Below are 18,421 nucleotides of genomic sequence, written 5' to 3' on the forward strand. Positions count from 1 at the left end.
TATTGAAGTGTATGGTGACCATCGTTGGGGGAGTGGATGGGAAATTATATATTGAAGTGTATGGTGACCGTCATTGAGGAGGGGGGATGGATGGAGATGATATATTGGAGTGTGTGCTGACCATCATTGGGGGGGCGAAGATAGGAAATGATACATTGAAGTGTACGTTGACAATCATTGGGTGGGGTGGATGGAAATGATACATTGAAGTGTATGGTGACCATCCATCATTGAGAGGGAGTGGGGATGGAAATTATATATTGAAGTGTGTGCTGACCATCATTTGGGGGGGGTGAAGATGGGAAATGATATATTGAAGTGTACGGTGACAATCATTGGGGTGGTGGATGGAAATGATATATTGAAGTGTATGGTGACCATCCATCATTGGGGGGGGGTGGGGGGTGGATGGGAAATGATATATTGAAGTGTATGGTGACCATCCATCATTGGGGGGGTGGGGGGTGGATGGGAAATGATATATTGAAGTGTATGGTGACCATCCATCATTGGGAGGGAGTGGGGATGGAAATTATATATTGAAGTGTTTGCTGACCATCATTGTGGAGGGATGGATGGAAATGATACATTGAAGTGTACGGTGACCATCATTGGGGGGGGGGGGGTGGATGGGAAATTATATATTGAAGTGTATGGTGACCATCATTGAGGAGGGGGGATGGATGGAGATGATATATTGAAGTGTGTGCTGACCATCATTGGGGGGGCGAAGATGGGAGATGATACATTGAAGTGTACGGTGACAATCATTGGGTGGGGTGGATGGAAATGATATATTGAAGTGTATGGTGACCATCATTGGGGGGGGGGGGGGTGAATGGGAAATTATATATTGAAGTGTATGGTGACAATCATTGGGTGGGGTGGATGGAAATGATATATTGAAGTGTATGGTGACCATCATTGGGGGGGGGGGGGTGAATGGGAAATTATATATTGAAGTGTATGGTGACCATCCATCATTGGGAGGGAGTGGGGATGGAAATTATATATTGAAGTGTGTGCTGACCATCATTTGGGGGGGTGAAGATGGGAAATGATATATTGAAGTGTATGGTGACCATCCATCATTGGGGGGGGGGGGGTGGATGGAAATGATATATTGAAGTGTTTGCTGACCATCATTGTGGAGGGATGGATGGAAATTATATACAGTAGTGAAGTGTATGGTGACCAACATTGGAGGGATGGATGGGAAAGATATAGTGAAGTTTATGGTGACCCTCATTGGAGAGGGGGGGGGGGGGTTGGGATGGATTGAGATGATATATTGAAGTGTGTTGTGTCCATCATTGATTGGGGGGATGAATGAGAGATGATATATGGAAGTTTATGGTGTCCATCATTGGGGGGGGGGGGGGGGGGCACTATAGGAAGGTCCCTCCTGAAGGACATCCGTGGTGTGCTTGGGGGATTGGGAGGACACCATAGGTGTGCACATAGGGTGTGCAAGATGTGCCTGGGCTCATCCTATGTGTTGCAGATTACCCATTTATTTAAACTCCTGATAGTTCACCCTAATTGGGCTACTAAAAGAATTGTAAAAAAAAAAACAATTTAAAAAATAAAATAGTAAAAAATAAACATAAAAACGACTGTCACCAAGCCCTGCCCCCTGGCCCCGCCCATATAAATACAGACACGTGTTTGAGCAGTGAGGTTCACACCCATAGAGGACACATCGCCTCTCATCCTTATCGCTGCATTCTCTCCTCTCTTCTGCCAATTCTCAGTTCGCTGTCTCCGAAGTGCGGGGATCCCCGGCAGCCTATCCGCCTCACTGATTGGCTCCATCCTGAGAGCACGCCCCCTTGTCCCGGCCCACCCGTCCTTGTCCCAGCCCCGCCCCCTGTGGAGGAGGAAATGATGTGGTAATGCCTGGCTGATTCCACCTCCAGACACCGTCCGATCCCGGCACTTCCTCCGACACAACTTCTCCGCTCCTCCGGTGCTGTTGTTGGTGGGGAGAGGAGAGGGGGGAGGGGAGGAAGATGAGCACAGCCGCCCGGGGAGTTCTCCTTCCCTCCTGGATCTGATGGCCGGTGGATGGGATCTCAGCTCCTGATCGGATCACACAGCGCGGCACCGCTCCCTACAACCAGCAGGTAAGAGGGGCCACACCGGGCTCCTCCAGGGGCCACACCGCTCTCTACCCGGGATAGGCGGGGCTGTCCAATCCTCCTGGAGATCCATCTGCAGGGATTTGATTGACAGATCAGGGAAGAGCTCTGCAGCAGTTTTATGGAGAGGAGAGGAGAACCTAGACTGGAGGAGGAGGGAGGAGCCCCTAGACTGGAGGAGGAGAGAGGAGCCCCTAGACTGGAGGAGGGGGGAGATAGAGGAGCCCCTAGACTGGAGGAGGGGGGAGATAGAGGAGCCCCTAGACTGGAGGAGGGGGGAGATAGAGGAGACCCCTAGACTGGAGGAGGGGAGAGGAGACCCCTAGACTGGAGGAGGGGAGAGGAGCCCCTAGACTGGAGGAGGGGGGAGATAGAGGAGCCCCTAGACTGGAGGAGGGGGGGGGATAGAGGAGCCCCTAGACTGGAGGAGGGGGGGGGATAGAGGAGCCCCTAGACTGGAGGAGGGGGGGGATAGAGGAGCCCCTAGACTGGAGGAGGGGGGGGGGATAGAGGAGCCCCTAGACTGGAGGAGGGGGGAGATAGAGGAGACCCCTAGACTGGAGGAGGGGAGAGGAGACCCCTAGACTGGAGGAGGGGAGAGGAGCCCCTAGACTGGAGGAGGGGGGAGATAGAGGAGCCCCTAGACTGGAGGAGGGGGGGGGATAGAGGAGCCCCTAGACTGGAGGAGGGGGGGGGATAGAGGAGCCCCTAGACTGGAGGAGGGGGGGGGGATAGAGGAGCCCCTAGACTGGAGGAGGGGGGGGGATAGAGGAGCCCCTAGACTGGAGGAGGGGGGGGGATAGAGGAGCCCCTAGACTGGAGGAGGGGGGGGGATAGAGGAGCCCCTAGACTGGAGGAGGGGGGGGGGATAGAGGAGCCCCTAGACTGGAGGAGGGGGGGGGATAGGGGAGCCCCTAGACTGGAGGAGGGGGGGGGGATAGAGGAGCCCCTAGACTGGAGGAGGGGGGAGATAAAGGAGCCCCTAGACTGGAGGAGGGGGGAGATAGAGGAGACCCCTAGACTGGAGGAGGGGGGAGATAGAGGAGACCCCTAGACTGGAGGAGGGGGGAGATAGAGGAGACCCCTAGACTGGAGGAGGGGGGAGATAGAGGAGACCCCTAGACTGGAGGAGGGGGGAGATAGAGGAGACCCCTAGACTGGAGGAGGGGGGAGATAGAGGAGACCCCTAGACTGGAGGAGGGGGGAGATAGAGGAGACCCCTAGACTGGAGGAGGGGGGAGATAGAGGAGACCCCTAGACTGGAGGAGGGGGGAGATAGAGGAGACCCCTAGACTGGAGGAGGGGGGAGATAGAGGAGACCCCTAGACTGGAGGAGGGGGGAGATAGAGGAGACCCCTAGACTGGAGGAGGGGGGAGATAGAGGAGACCCCTAGACTGGAGGAGGGGGGAGATAGAGGAGACCCCTAGACTGGAGGAGGGGGGAGATAGAGGAGACCCCTAGACTGGAGGAGGGGGGAGATAGAGGAGACCCCTAGACTGGAGGAGGGGGGAGATAGAGGAGACCCCTAGACTGGAGGAGGGGGGAGATAGAGGAGACCCCTAGACTGGAGGAGGGGGGAGATAGAGGAGACCCCTAGACTGGAGGAGGGGGGAGATAGAGGAGACCCCTAGACTGGAGGAGGGGGGAGATAGAGGAGACCCCTAGACTGGAGGAGGGGGGAGATAGAGGAGACCCCTAGACTGGAGGAGGGGGGAGATAGAGGAGACCCCTAGACTGGAGGAGGGGGGAGATAGAGGAGACCCCTAGACTGGAGGAGGGGGGAGATAGAGGAGACCCCTAGACTGGAGGAGGGGGGAGATAGAGGAGACCCCTAGACTGGAGGAGGGGGGAGATAGAGGAGACCCCTAGACTGGAGGAGGGGGGAGATAGAGGAGACCCCTAGACTGGAGGAGGGGGGAGATAGAGGAGACCCCTAGACTGGAGGAGGGGGGAGATAGAGGAGACCCCTAGACTGGAGGAGGGGGGAGATAGAGGAGACCCCTAGACTGGAGGAGGGGGGAGATAGAGGAGACCCCTAGACTGGAGGAGGGGGGAGGAGGCCCCTGCAGCCTCTACTCTGGAAGATGTCTTTCGATGGTTGGGTCTTCAGGTGTGATTAGGATTGGTGGAGGACAGTGTTTGATGTTGGGATATATCTGGAAAACGGTCATTGACACACAGAAGTGTCAGACAAATCCGGCTATATAGAATTAGATGGTCAGATCTGCTGCAGATGGGGATGTCCATTGGGATTGGATGGTCAGGTGTGTGGAGGCGGCACCCTGATCTACAACAGATCTGTCCATCCAATCCTTATATAGAGCTACCAATCAGCTGGGCTGTTTAATTCAAGAAACATGTCGATTGTAGACATCCCGATCTGCAGCAGATCTGACCATCCAACCCTCATCACCACCGTATCAAGCTGCATCTCAGCTGGGCTCATCTATGTGTCAATGCAGGCATCCATGCAATGCCATCTTCATACAATCACACCTTCTATCCAGTCCTCTTTTGTAGCCAATCAGCTGGGCCTGTCTAATGCTCATATACATCAATTGTAGACGTCACAATCTGGAGCAGATGTGGACATCCAACCCTCATCAACACCGTAAACAGCCGCCTCTCAGCCCGACTCATCAGACGCCGCTACATGTCAATGACTGGCATCCCGCTTTGTGGAAGATTTGGCCACCCAACTCTATATATCATCCAATGCCATCCTCATGCAAACACACCTCCCCCCCCATTCCATATCACACCTCCCCCCCCCCCATTCCATATCACACCTCCCCCCATTCCATATCACACCCAATATGTGATAACTTGGAAAGTTGTTTATCGGGGCACCACCTCCGACTTTCCTGGTCATTAGATATCTGGTGTGGTTTGGAATGGTGGAGATGGAAAGATGGCATTGGGTTGGATGGCCAGGACTGCTGCAGACGGAGATGTTTACAATTGATGTCTATGAGACATCAGAGAAGTCTGACTGATTTGCAGCTCTATGTTGTGATTGGATGGACAGGACTGTTGGAGGTGGCTCCCCGATCTACATCAAACCTGTCTATCCAATCTCCAAATCAGCCAGAACCATCTAGTTGTCTACCATCTGGGTATAGATGTCTACATCCCCATCTGCTGCAGATCTGGCCACCCAAACCTATACATGAGCTCGTGCAATCACACCTTATATATTGGATATCTGAGGCCCTGGGAAGTCAGAGGTGACACCCCAATCTACAACGTTCCCCCCAATCTACAACGTTCCCCCCAATCTACAACGTTCCCCCCAATCATCAGATATCTGGTGTGATTTGGAGTGTCTAATAGGAAATGTGTGATTGCAGGAGGATGGTATTATCTCATGTATAGGTTTGTTGGATGGCTGGATCTGCTATAGATTGGGATGTCTAGACGTGTCAGAGTTGTCTGGTGTACATACATCTGAGGTCCATGAGGACAGCTTTGGCTTGTGTATAGAGTTGGATGGATGTGTTGTAGAACGGGGCGCCAACCCCTATTGGCCCATGGACACATGCACCCTAGCCGACTCTTTGGATGCTTCTACACAAACTGCAACCCCCCCCCCCCCCCTTCTGGCAATCCAATCCTTTACATGAGAACTTATTGACCTCCAACAAACCTGATGATTTTAGGCATCCCAATCTGCAACAGATCTGGCCACCCAACAACTGAAGTACAAAAGCATCTGGAATAATTAGGAATAAAAATAATCAATGTTGATTTGGAGAGTGAAGTTCCACATTAAGATGAGCATCCATCTGAGGTCATCTGGCTTGGGTATGGGCTGCATGGCCTGTCTGCATATTGGGGTGCCTACAGCTTGCATGGAGAAGCATCAGATGAGTGCGGCTGAGTTGCAGCTATAAACCGGATCCATGAGGGTTGGATAAACCGGATCCATGAGGGTTGGATAAACCGGATCCATGAGGGTTGGATAATCAGGATCCATGAGGGTTGGATAAACCGGATCCATGAGGGTTGGATAATCAGGATCCATGAGGGTTGGATAATCGGAGCTGCTGCAGATCAAGGTGCCTGCAATTGATGTCTAGAAGCATCAGATGTGTTTGGCTCGAGTTAACATACATGTGAGGTCAGTAAGGAATACATTGGCTCATCTATATAGTTGGGTTGCCAGGTCTGTTTTTAGCTGGGGGGGGGGGGGGGGGGGGTTGCTTATAGTTGATGTGTAGGATCATCAGATGGGGTCACTAAGATTCATGTATATACAGGGTAATTAGGGGTTGGATGACCAGATCTGTTACAGATTGGGATGAAAACAGTTGACGTGTAGAATTGTCAGACATGTTTGTCTAAAGTGAAAAGACGTACGAGATCAGTGCGTTTTTTGCATTGGCTCATGTAAAGGGCTGGATTGCCAGACCTGTTTTGGATCAGCAGGCTTACAGTTGACTTGTAGCATTTAGAGGAGGCAGGCTCACGTATATAGGGGTCTATAAGGCTTAGATGGGCAGTCTCTTGTAGATTGGGGTGCCAACTGTTGTGTAGAAGTGTCAGACCAGTTTGCTACATTGTATGTATATATCGGGCCAGTAAGGGTTGGGTGGCCAGATATGCTGCAGACAAGGTGGAGTGTCTACGAGTGACATGCAAAACCATCAGATGTGTCTATGTAATGTGACTATACTGTACGTGTGAGGGCGACATTTGTTTTTTTTTTTTTAAATGATTGCAGAGCCAAATCTGTTGCAAATCGGAGTGCCTACAGTTGACATGTAGAAGCGTCAGACGAGTCCATCTAAGATGCAGCTGTTGAGGGTCACTGAGGGCTGGATGGCTAGATCTGTTGCAGATCAGGGTACCTACTATTGACATGTAGACGCATCAGACAAGTGCAGCTATTGAGGGTCACTGAAGGTTGGATGGTCAGATCGGAGTACTGAAGGTTGGATGGTCAGATCGGAGCACTGAAGGTTGCATGGTCAGATCGGAGTACCTACATTTGACATGTAGAAGTGTTTAGACGAGTCCAGCAACGTTGCAGCTATTTAAGGGTCCATTGAGGATTGAGTGAGCAGAGATCAGACCTATCCAGCTATGGGGGCAAATTCCTGAATGGTACAGAGCAGTTGGTTTTGGGTGGATATCTGTCTCTCTATGTGCACAAAGATAACGCAGTACTTTTTTGGCTTATTTTATTTAAACAAGGTGGATATTTTTGGCTTTTCATTGTCAGACCTGGACAGTGTATGGTAGTTGTGTTGAAGTGTGATGTGCTAGCTCAGGGGACTCTGAACTTTCTAAAAGGGCTTGTTTACTGCCCTTTAGACCTCAGTGGGGCCTGACTGTGGCCTGTGGGAGTAGAAAATGGTGTCAGTGTGAAGAAAAAAATGCCCCTTCATTTGGGGTGCCCTAAAAAATGCCCCTTCATTGGGGTGCCCTATCTCTGGTGTCAGTGAAGGATGTCTGTCCTTAAGCCCCATACACACGATCAGATTATCGAACAATCTGTCGTCCATTTTTTGTGGCATGCTAGTCTGATGTGGAAAGTGAAGAGGTTACTTTCATACAAATTTTCCCGTATGACAGAATTCTACTTTAGAAGTGATGTCATGTGTTGGATTGCTTTGTATGTTTTCTTTCGTCTCTGAGCATGCCTAGTCTTGCTCTTAAGATTTTTTTTCCATCTAAAACTGTACTAATGAGACGAAAATCGGACGTATTACGGAAGACAAAAATTTTATAGGCTGCACATCAGGATTTTGTCAGCCGAAAAGTCGGAGTCGGCTGTCGAAAGCACCATACTAACAATCCGAAAATCGGCAGATCGGTCGTCGGGTGAATTTTCCCTACAGATTTTCTTATTGTGTGTACGGGCCTTAAGGGCCTGATAGTCAAGCAAAGGGCCGCAGTTTGGACACATCTGTGCTAGCTCATTCAGTGTATGATCGGAGTAATCATATAGTTGTATCTCTTCTTAGTCCTGAAATCATCTTGCTGATAGTTCTTGTGTATGATACCTAAATACCGTCATGTGACCAGGGATGGATTTTCATTAGTTGATTCTGTAGGCATGCAATCTTTGGCAACCCAAGGGACCCCTGTCTTCTGGTATCGGCTGATGAGCAGTGTAGGATGGGAAGTCGGCCTTTGCCAGTCCAACCACGGCGTCTTAAAGGTGCTCATACACTCGAAATGGAAATCGGATGTTTAATAGTGATGTCATGTATAACTGTATGGTCCACGATGTTCCACTGGGTTCTGATTTTCCACCATGGGTGGCCAACAGGATGGTGAGGGTTTTCATCAGTGAATTATAATCTAGGAAAGAACTTGGTGGTTCCTAGGTATTGTGGGTCTACAAGTCCTAGCATGGGGAGGGGTTTCTGGTTTTCACCGCAGACGGCGGGGGGGGGGGGACAATGGGCTATTGATGGAAGATTTCCAACCCATTCTTAATCCAAGACTTGGTGACCTGAGGGTGTCTGCATGGCTCAGTTGTTGTCTGATCTTGCGGAATCATAAATGAGGATTACCTGAGGTCATTAGATGCCTTTAAAGCTTGGCATGGAATGCAAAGACCTGGTCAGCCCTGTTTTAATGATATACCATTATTATATGTGCCTCGTATACCTCCCTCACTCTATAGTGTCCTCAACTGGCATCGGTGACAATATATAAACTTGATTGCTCCACAGAGCTTGGCAATCTGCGGATACGCACAACAGTGATCTGATGTATTTAGGTATCGGGGCTTCTTTATAGTCCCAGCTGGGCTTAGCGGAGGAGAGATCTGTGCTGTAGGAGGACTGGGGACACAGCCACACATTTACCCAGTGTCTTCCAGTGTCTCCCAGTGCACAGAAAAAGCCCCTGCAGCCTGGAATACTATACAAACATATTGTGGGAAGAGAGCCAGAGTTCCTCCCGGGAATTTCTTCGTCTGCTGCTGGCTATGTTTATCTGTGTGGGTGGATGGAGGTCTATGAACTACTAGGCAAATATATTTCTGTTGCTGTCTTTTTATTTAAAGAGCTGGGGGAGAGAGGAGATGCAGGCTGGGAAGGTAAGAGACAAACATCCATGAAATACGATGCTTCCTAGACTTCATTTATTCTGCCCTGCTAATGGCAGGACGCTAGACTGTGCCAGGAAGACTGGAATTCGGCTTTCATCTTCACATGCCAATGGGGATGCAGTGTCTGGATGAGAGACGGGGGGGGGGGGGGGGCGCTCTTGTCTCTTCCTGGTTCACCTAGGACTGCAAGTCCCAGCATGACTTGCCTGGAGGGAATGGAAACGGGATGGTGGGGATTGTCATGGTTGTGGCGCAATTGTCAGTATTGCCAAATCAGTGAATTATCACCTAGGAAAGGGTTTGGTGGTTCCTAGTTATTGTGGATCTACAAGTCGTAGTATACGGGTGTCTCATCCTTTTTCTTCTAGAACTGCAAGTCCCAGCATGTCTTGACTGGAGGAATTGAATGGAAAAGGGATGCTGTGGATTGCCATGGTTGCGGTACTATTGTGTCCGAAGTGTCACATGGTAAATTATCCTCTAGGAAAGAGCTTGGTGGCTCCTAGGTATTGTGGGTCTTTTATGCCTCGTTTCCACTGAGTGGTTCGGTTCAGTACGGTACGGTTCGGAACGGTACACCTTGCGTTTCCACTGCCAATAGTACCCTTTCATGATAGGCGTGGTGTAGCAGGAAAGCTGTGATAGACGATTCTCTGTCAACCAATCAAAGTTCTGCAGAGTGTAGGCCCACCCTGTTGGTACGGTACTAATGTGCTTGGTACCCCAACGAAAGGGTACCAAAAAAGTGGTACGGTTCAGAATTAGGGTACCATTCATAATGGAAACGGCATAAATACCGTACCGAACCGTACCAGAAAGCTCAGTGGAAACGAGCCATAAGTCTTAGCATGGGGCAGGGGGAACTTGTCTCTTCCTGGTTCTTCTAGAACTGACTAGAGGTTGAGGAAAGGAGGTGGTGGGTATTGTCATGGTTGCGGATCTATTGTGTCTGTAGTGCCAAATCAGTGAATTGTCTCCTAGGGAAGAGCTTGGTGGCTCCTTATTGTGTGTCTGTAAGCCCTAACATGGAGGGGAGGGGGCTTGTACCTACTTGGATCTTCTAGAACAGGCATGTCTAACCTGTGGCCTGGGGGCCGCATGCGGCCCAGAGCCCCAGGCAATGCGGCCCACTGCCCCCTGACAATTTATTTTTTTTTGATGGGGAAGAAGGAAGTCGGTTGGGGTAAACGGCCACAGCAGCTTCCAACTAACTGTAGGCAGAGACTGCCTCGGAAGGGATCATCCTCTAGTTGTGTTAAATTAGTGCTGGGGGGGGCAGCAGCGCGGGAAGGGCACAGCGGCGTTTTATTACTTATATACCTTAACTATAGTTTATATTTTATATGCGGCCCGAGAAAATTTCTCTACACTCAATGTGGCCCAGAGAAGCCAAAAGGTTGGACACCCATGTTCTAGAACTTAATGTCTCAGCATATCTTGACTAGAGATTATGGAAAAGTGATGGGGGGGGGGGGGTGAATTGTCACTAAGGTGGCATTATTGTCAGTAGTGCCACATAAGTGATTTATTGTCTAAGTCATTGGTTTCCAAACTGTGATGTGAATCTTTGCTTGCCTTTACCTGGCCCTTGGGGCACTTTTACACCAATTGGCACCAATGACGGAGAGCCATTTCCCCCTTACTGACACTGTCAATTTGGCACCATTCTTCACATTGATATCAACAGTTCCTCCCATTAAAACCAATGACATACTGGGGCATTTTCTACTCTCACTGGCCACGGTCTGCCCTCCACGCTAAAGCCTGAAGGACAGTAAACTGGCTCTTTGCTTAGGAAGTTCTGAGACCCCTGGTCTAAGTAAGAGCTTGGTGGTTCCTAGGTAATGTGGGTCTACAAGTTCTAAGATGTCCTTACAACTTGTAAAGGTCTACAGACACAATATGGGGGAATTTCCACTATTCTCAGTTTGTCTTGAAAGCGGTCAGTGTATCATTGTCTACATTAGAATTTGGGTTTCTTTGAGAATTCCTTGATTGAACTTCTATTCTTAGTATGTCTTGAAGTCCATCAGTCTATCCGTATTTAGACTAGAATTTGGGTTACGTTGGTGGTTCCTTGGTACTTTGTTATTAGAGGTTCAGGTATGGAAATCGATCAGACGTCTAATCCTTATTGAACTGCGTTGGTCCCACTGTGGTCTGATGTAGAACCAGGAAACCAGTATCTTCATTAGAACTTAGCTAAAAGGTCATATTTGCTAGTAAGACCACAACACAGCTGTGAAATATTAGATAGCAGATGTATAGAAAACCTAAACTACGGAGGCTATGGTTTTTCAATGACTTCTAAGGCTCCTTTTACACTTTTGCAGCTTCAAAGTCATGCGATTTTCATTGCAACTTTGGCTTTGACTGTTGCACTATTGTCGCATTGATATGAAGATGCATCCTTCTTGTGACTTTTGAGTTTGCATTGCAGTTTATAGCACTCAAGTCGCATCGGGTGCAGGAGCCTTTTTAAACTTGCGGCGACTTTCAAGTTGAATAGATTTGAATGTCTTCCATTGAAAAACATGGGCTGCAACTTGTCATGCGACTTTGTATCCAAAGGTGCAAGACAAGTTGCACAAGTGGGAATGGAGCCTAAAATTGCCAGATGCCTGACTTTCTCTGGCTTCAGCACCACCTGACTCATCAATACAGCTTGTTAAGCTAAAATCCCGTTCTGCACACTGACTCCAGGTCTGTGACTGACTGGGTAATTAGCTTTTTTTTGCAGGAGCGGTCATTGATGGCAGTTTGCATATCCTCTATTTTTTTTTTTTTTTTTTAAACTTTTCTTTTTACAGTTGAATTACAGGATCCAGCATGTCCTAACCGTTAGGGGCGCTGGCTAAGTGCAGAGACTGTTGCATTTTTAAGTCTTTGGACATTTTGGTGGTTAGCATTTACCTTGGAGCAGGGGGGTCTCCAGTTTGAATCCTGATCAGGGCACTATCTGCATGGAGTTTGCATATGGCGCTTTTCCACTACATGGAACCGAACGGTACGGCTCGCTTAAACAGTACCACCTCAGTTGTGGTTCCAAGAGGGCCGTAGCGGTACCATATCCCACAATCCTTTGCATGCAGCCTTGACTGTTTGTCACTACTAGCCGCTGATTGGTCAGAGACTCGTCGTTATCCCACCCACTTACTTTAGTACTACTTAAGTGGAAAAGCAAACCATACCGAACTGTTCCGACACCGTACCATGCAGTGGAAAAGCAAACCGGGCCAAGTGGAGCCAAGCCGGTACTTGCAGTGGAAAAGTGCCAATATTCTCCCTGTGGGTTGTCTTTGGTTGCTCCAGTTTTCTCCCACACCCACAAATATATGCTACTAGGTATTTGGCCCCAAGCATGTATGCATGTGAGATAGGGATCTTATGGCGCTTTTCCACTGCATGGAACCGAACGGTTCGGCTCGCTTTTGTGCTTTTCCACTGCTGGTACCGCATGGTACGGTGTAGGAACGGTTCGGTATGGTACAGCGGCGCTTTCCACTGCATGGTAGAGCTGCACGATTCTGGCCAAAATAAGAATCACGATTTTTTAGCTTGGAATAAAGATCACGATTCTCTCACGATTCTCTGTGTAACAAAAAAATATTGGGATAACTTTACTGTTACGTTTTTTTTTATTCATTAAAGTCTATTAATTGCGTTTGAAAGACTGCTGCGCAAATACAGTGTGACATAAAATATTACAACAATCGCCATTTTATTCTGTAGGGTCTCTGCTAAAAAAAATATTTAAAATGTTTGGGGGTTCTAAGTACTTTTCTAGCAAAAAAAAATGATTTTAACTTGCAAGCAACAAATGTCAGAAAAAGATCCAGTCTTTAAGAGGTTAAACTTCCTTTCTCCCTGGCAGAGGGAAGGAAAAGATACAATGTAATCATTTTTGTTTATAGTTACTGGGAGACTTTGCTGATAGCCTTTTGCGGGAGGCTTTTTTTTTTTTTTTTTTTTCCACAGCTGTTCTCTCTGCTATGCAGCTATGCAAAGAATCGAGCATATTTCAGGGTTAGATTGTCAGGAGGGGTGAATCGAGATCGCGATTTTCATACGATTAATCGTGCAGCTCTACTGCATGGAACCGAACGGTACGGCTCTCAAAAACAGTACCACCTCGATTGTGGTTCCAAGAGGTACCATACCCGGTACCATATCCCACAATCCTTTGCATGCAGTCACTACTAGCCACTGATTGGTCAGAGAATCCCACCCACCCCGTTGTTATCCCACCCACTTAACTTTAGGACTACTTTAGTGGAAAAGCAAACCATACCGTACCAAACCGTTGCAACACCGTACCATGCGGTACCAGCAGTGGAAAAGCAAACTGGGCCAAGTAGAGCCGAGCCGGTACTTGCAGTGGAACAGTGCCATTGGATTGTAAGCTCCTTGGTGTACTGACACAAATGTACACTATGTAAATTGCTGTATTGCCTTGGCTATATAAATACTCATTATTGCTCAATTGGCAATCCTTATCTGGCCTCACTGTAGCAATGCTTGGGTCTGTTGTGTATGGTGGGATTGCACGCACTTTTAAACGCCATCTGAAGCTTCAATACCCTACCCCGGTCTGTGTACGCCAGTGTACAGAAAAATACATTTGCACAGGGTGCATGTCTCTGTGTTAGCTGACACCAGACTCCGATAATAATTGGCAAGTGTACAACCCAGGCCTGCTGAAGACCTGATTACTTTGCAGATGTCTCCTTGCAGTCATTTGGGGTTAAAGGAATTAATGCATATGCTAGTGTGGGGTGGGGGGCATGCTGAATGTCTGATATAGGCCCCCCTATGCCATATCCTGCGGTGATGAGCACTAGGCATTTCCATATTAATTACTCCTGCGTTCATTGTGTGTACTGATGAGCCCATCCTGGGTCTTCTGTGCTGGGGGGGGTGCTCATTGCAGAGGTGATCATTGCTGCGGAGGGCTCTCTTTGTCATGCGGAATGGGCTGTGAACGTGACTTGCACTTTCCTGTTGATTTGAGCTCAGACATGCTGAGAGATAAGCGGCACAATAGACAGTGTGTCTGGGTCTCCTCGCTGCTTCCTTTGATGTGAACCCACCGCTAACTGCTCTGAAACCAGGCCATTCATTGATTTCAGATAAAGTTGTGGCTCACACTGTGCATTGTCAAGTTGAGAATGTACTTTACTGGAAGGTCACCAAACAGTTTGTTTTTTAGTATTTGCAGCCATGCACTTATTTTACGGCACTCCCTTCCCCGGGATTGTGGACTAGAATGAAAATCTATAACATTTTATATTTTACTACAGTGATGAAAGCAGAATGTGGTGGAAGAAAAACCAAACCCAAGAACAGAAATGTATTGCAGCGTACCGATCCTCGTAATTCTAATCCTACTAGTAAGGCAAGCCATAGATCAGGGCTTGACAAATTTGCCTGAAATCTAGGAGCCAGCTAAAAAAGTTAGGAGCCAGTTTTTTTTTTTTTTAAACTAACAACCAAGCTTTATTTAATAAAACTGATACTAAATTTACACATAAATACGACTAGAACCCCACTCTCCTATATAGCGCAATTGGATGGAAACAGACTGTCTGTCTCTTTCCATCCGATGCCATCTGATCGGATCCACGGGATGGATAGAAAATAGAACCACCATCCGTCTGTTTTTGGCGGGCAGGGTCAGATGGCGGCAGATTACCGCTCCATAGAGGAGACTGAACGGTCCGATCAGGTCTGCCTGAAAAACTGACAGGCGGACCTGATCAGACAGCCCGTGTGAAAGGGGCCTTTGGCTGTGGCACGGCGATGAGGAAAAAAAAAAAAAAGATATATATATTTTTTAATAAGAATTGAAGAAAAAAAAAGAAAACATTTTTTTATTTTTTTTTTTTAATAATTAAAAAAAAAAAGAAAAAATTATTATTTTTTTTACATTTAAAAAATAAATTAATAATAATAACCACACTCCCTGTCCACTTACCTTTAAGCAAAGGTAACTGGACAGAGAGATGAAGCCTTAAAAAACTTCCCTCTCTTCTCCTCTTTGGAAGGAGAAGAAAAGGCATTGAGAACATGCATTACTCCCGGCCACCACAAGAGGGCGCCAGTTCCCCTAGCTTCTCATCTCACAGAAGAAGGCCGAAAAGCCGGGGACTAAATTTCTGTACGGCGTGGAAGTCCGTGAACTCGAAGAGGAGGTGGGGGGCGCAAAAGGGACAGGACAGCTCAAGCAGGGCACCCCAGGCGCCAGGTCGCTAATTCTAGTCGCAAATGCGACCTGGCGCCCGGGATTTGTCGAGGCCTGCCATAGATGATGCGATTTTTCTTTCTTGCAATCACGAATTGCTGCAGGAAAGAATATTGCTTGGTTCCCCCATCAGCACAGTCAGTGTTGTGGGAATCGCTCCTGCGAAGCTATTGTGTTCTCCGGGGAGGGTGGGGGGAGCCATCCCTGCTGGGAGAACACAGTGGTTATTGCTAGTGGTGGCTATAATCGCATGTAAAAATCCAACGTGCTGGTTGTACCCAAGTTGATCGATGGTTCAACTTGAGTACAGTCAGCCTGCCCATAGATGGTTCGAATCTCGGCTGGTCCCTGATGAACTGACCAGGGTTCAAATCCTCTATGGCTGGATTAAAGGGGTTGTAAATTACTGTATTTTCTGGCGTATAAGACTACTTTTGAACCTCAAAAAAATCCCCCAAAAATGGGGGGTCGTCTTATACGCTGAGTATAATATCTCCAAGGTAACCTAAGTATAAGTATTACCGGTAGATGTAATCTCAAGACACTGGCGGTGTGGGAATCCTGTACCGGTATACCATATGTACCGTAACTTCGGCTACATACAGTGTACCGCGCTGAGCCAATCAGGGAGAGCGATGTATTCTATTACTGAATGCAAAGTCTGCTCGGATTGGCGGAGTAACATCAGCCCGCCTCTCTGACTCTGCCAATCCGAGCAGACTTTTCATTCAATAATAGAATACATCGCTCACCGTGATTGGCTCAGCGCGGTACACTGTATGTAGCCGAAGCTACGGTACATACGGTATACCGGTACAGGATTCCCACATAGCCAGTGTCTTGAGATTACATCTACTGGTAATACTTAGGGTACCTTGGAGATATTATGAGAGATTACATGTATTACAGTACTTGGGGTACCTTGGAGATTATGAGAAATCTGATGTTTTTCAATGGTGTTGCCTTGCTTTGGAAGGGGGGTAGTCTTATATGGCGAGTATAGCCCAAAACCTATGTTTTTAATTTGAAAATTAGGGGGGTCATCTTATACGCCGGAAAATACGGTATTGAGTTATTCACTTTAGGTCAACACAGAGGACAAGGGGGCGCTCTCTACATCTAGAGGAAAAGAGATTTCGTCTCCAAATACAGAAAGGTTTCTTCACTGTACGAGCTGTGAAATGTGGAATAGACTCCCTCCAGAGGTGGTTCTGGCTAGCTCACTAGATTGCTTTAAAAAAGGACTGGATTCTTTCCTGGGTGTACATAATATAAATGGGTACCTAAAATTTATAGGTAAAGTTGATCCCAGGGAATATCGGATTGCCTCCCGGGGAATCGGGAAGGAATTTTTTTCCCCTGCTGCAGTAAATTAGATCATGCTTTGCCGGTCTTTTTCTCCTTCCTCTGGATCAACTGCGGGTATAGGATTGTGTATATGGGATTGTATGGTTGGGTTTTCTTTTTTGTTTTTTATTGGTTGAGCTAGATGGACTTGTGTCTTTTTTCAACTGGACTAACTATGACACTGGGCCCTACATTGCACCCCAGAGTTCTTTTGGAAGTCTTCAGATTTCATAATGCCATACACACTATGTAACAAGGTTTTTTATATTAATGCATTCTATGCATTAAGATAACAAGCCTTCTGTTTGCAGCAGACTCCTCTAATACTTGAGCCCTCTCTATATCCAGCAATGTCCACAAGTGCCTCAGCCATCTGGGACACTCTCTCCTGATTGGCTGAGACACAGCATTGGCGCCATTGGCTCCCACTGCTGTCAATTAACCACTTAAGCCCCGGAGGATTTGGCTGCTAAAGGACCAGGGGTTTTTTTGCGATTTTTTTACTGCGTGACTTTAACGGACAATTGCGCGGTCGTGCGATGCTGTACCTAAACGAATTTGACGTCCTTTTTTTCCCACAAACAGAGCTTTCTTTTGGTGGTATTTGATCACCTGTGCGATTTTTTGATCACACGCTATAAACAAAAAAAGAGCGTAAATTTTGCAAAAATAACAATATTTTTCACATTTTTTTATATGAAATTCCCCCCCAAAAAAAGTAAAAATCAAAATTTTTTAACATTTTTCGGCCAATTTGTTTTATGCTACCTATGTTTGGTAAAAAAAATCGCAAAAAGCGTATTTTGATTGGTTTGCGCAAAAGTTATCGCGTTTACTAACAAAGAGAAAGATTTTTGTCATTTTTGGTGTTTTTTTTTTTTAACGCGTAATGGCGGCGATCTGCGATTTTTTTTTTTCGGTACTGCGACATTGCGGCGGACAGATCGGACCCTTGACTGACATTTTTGACACTTTTGGGGTTACCAGTGACATTACTGCAGTAATCAGTGCTATACATATGCACTGTTACTGCAAAAATGACACTGGCAGGGAAGGGGTTAACTTTATTGGACAGGGAGGGGTTAAGTGTGTCCTAGGGGCGTGCTTTCTACTGTGTAGGGACATTCCTATTGGTGTAAAAGCAAAGATCAACCGTTCTACATAGTAGAACGGTCAGATCTTTACTTTTACACAGGGAGAACTGACAGGCAGCTTGTTTACACAAGCTGCTCTGTCGTTCTCCCTTCACAGGAGCGATCGCAGTGTGACTGGCGGACATCGAGTCCGCCGGTCACACGCACTGACTTGCCTGTGAACGAGCCGCGGCGGGCGCGCGCCCGCCCGCGATAGGCTCGCAAGTCAGTGACAGGCGAGTGACGTACCGATACGTCACTCTGCCTGGCCGGGGCTGACCGCCGCAGTATATAGTCGTGCGGCGGTCGGCAACCGGTTAAACTCAGATGGCCAATAAGGAAAGAGAAAGGGCGGGGCCAAATGGTGGCTCCATGTGTAATGGATACACTGAGCTGCAGCTCAGCTTGGGTGTCCCCATAGCAAGCTGCTTGCTGTGGGGGCACTCAACAGAAGGGAGGGGCCAGGAGCACCTTCCAGGGACCTGAGAAGAG

The 18,421-nt window shown here is 47.8% G+C and overlaps 1 protein-coding gene across 2 annotated transcripts in view; it reads left to right on the top strand.

The window, feature by feature from the left end:
• Nucleotides 1–2,007: 2,007 nt before the first annotated feature.
• Nucleotides 2,008–18,421, top strand: part of ACVR1 (activin A receptor type 1) — a 194,486-nt gene continuing 178,072 nt past the window's right edge. For both annotated transcript variants that reach the window (XM_082260672.1, XM_082260673.1), the window contains exon 1: nucleotides 2,008–2,126. The gene's annotated coding sequence lies outside the window, so the exon portion shown is untranslated. The remainder of the gene's footprint in view (nucleotides 2,127–18,421) is intronic.

The sequence above is a fragment of the Pelophylax lessonae genome (assembly GCF_965119305.1).
Source record: "Pelophylax lessonae genome assembly, chromosome: 6".
NCBI classification, from domain to species: Eukaryota; Metazoa; Chordata; class Amphibia; order Anura; family Ranidae; genus Pelophylax; species Pelophylax lessonae.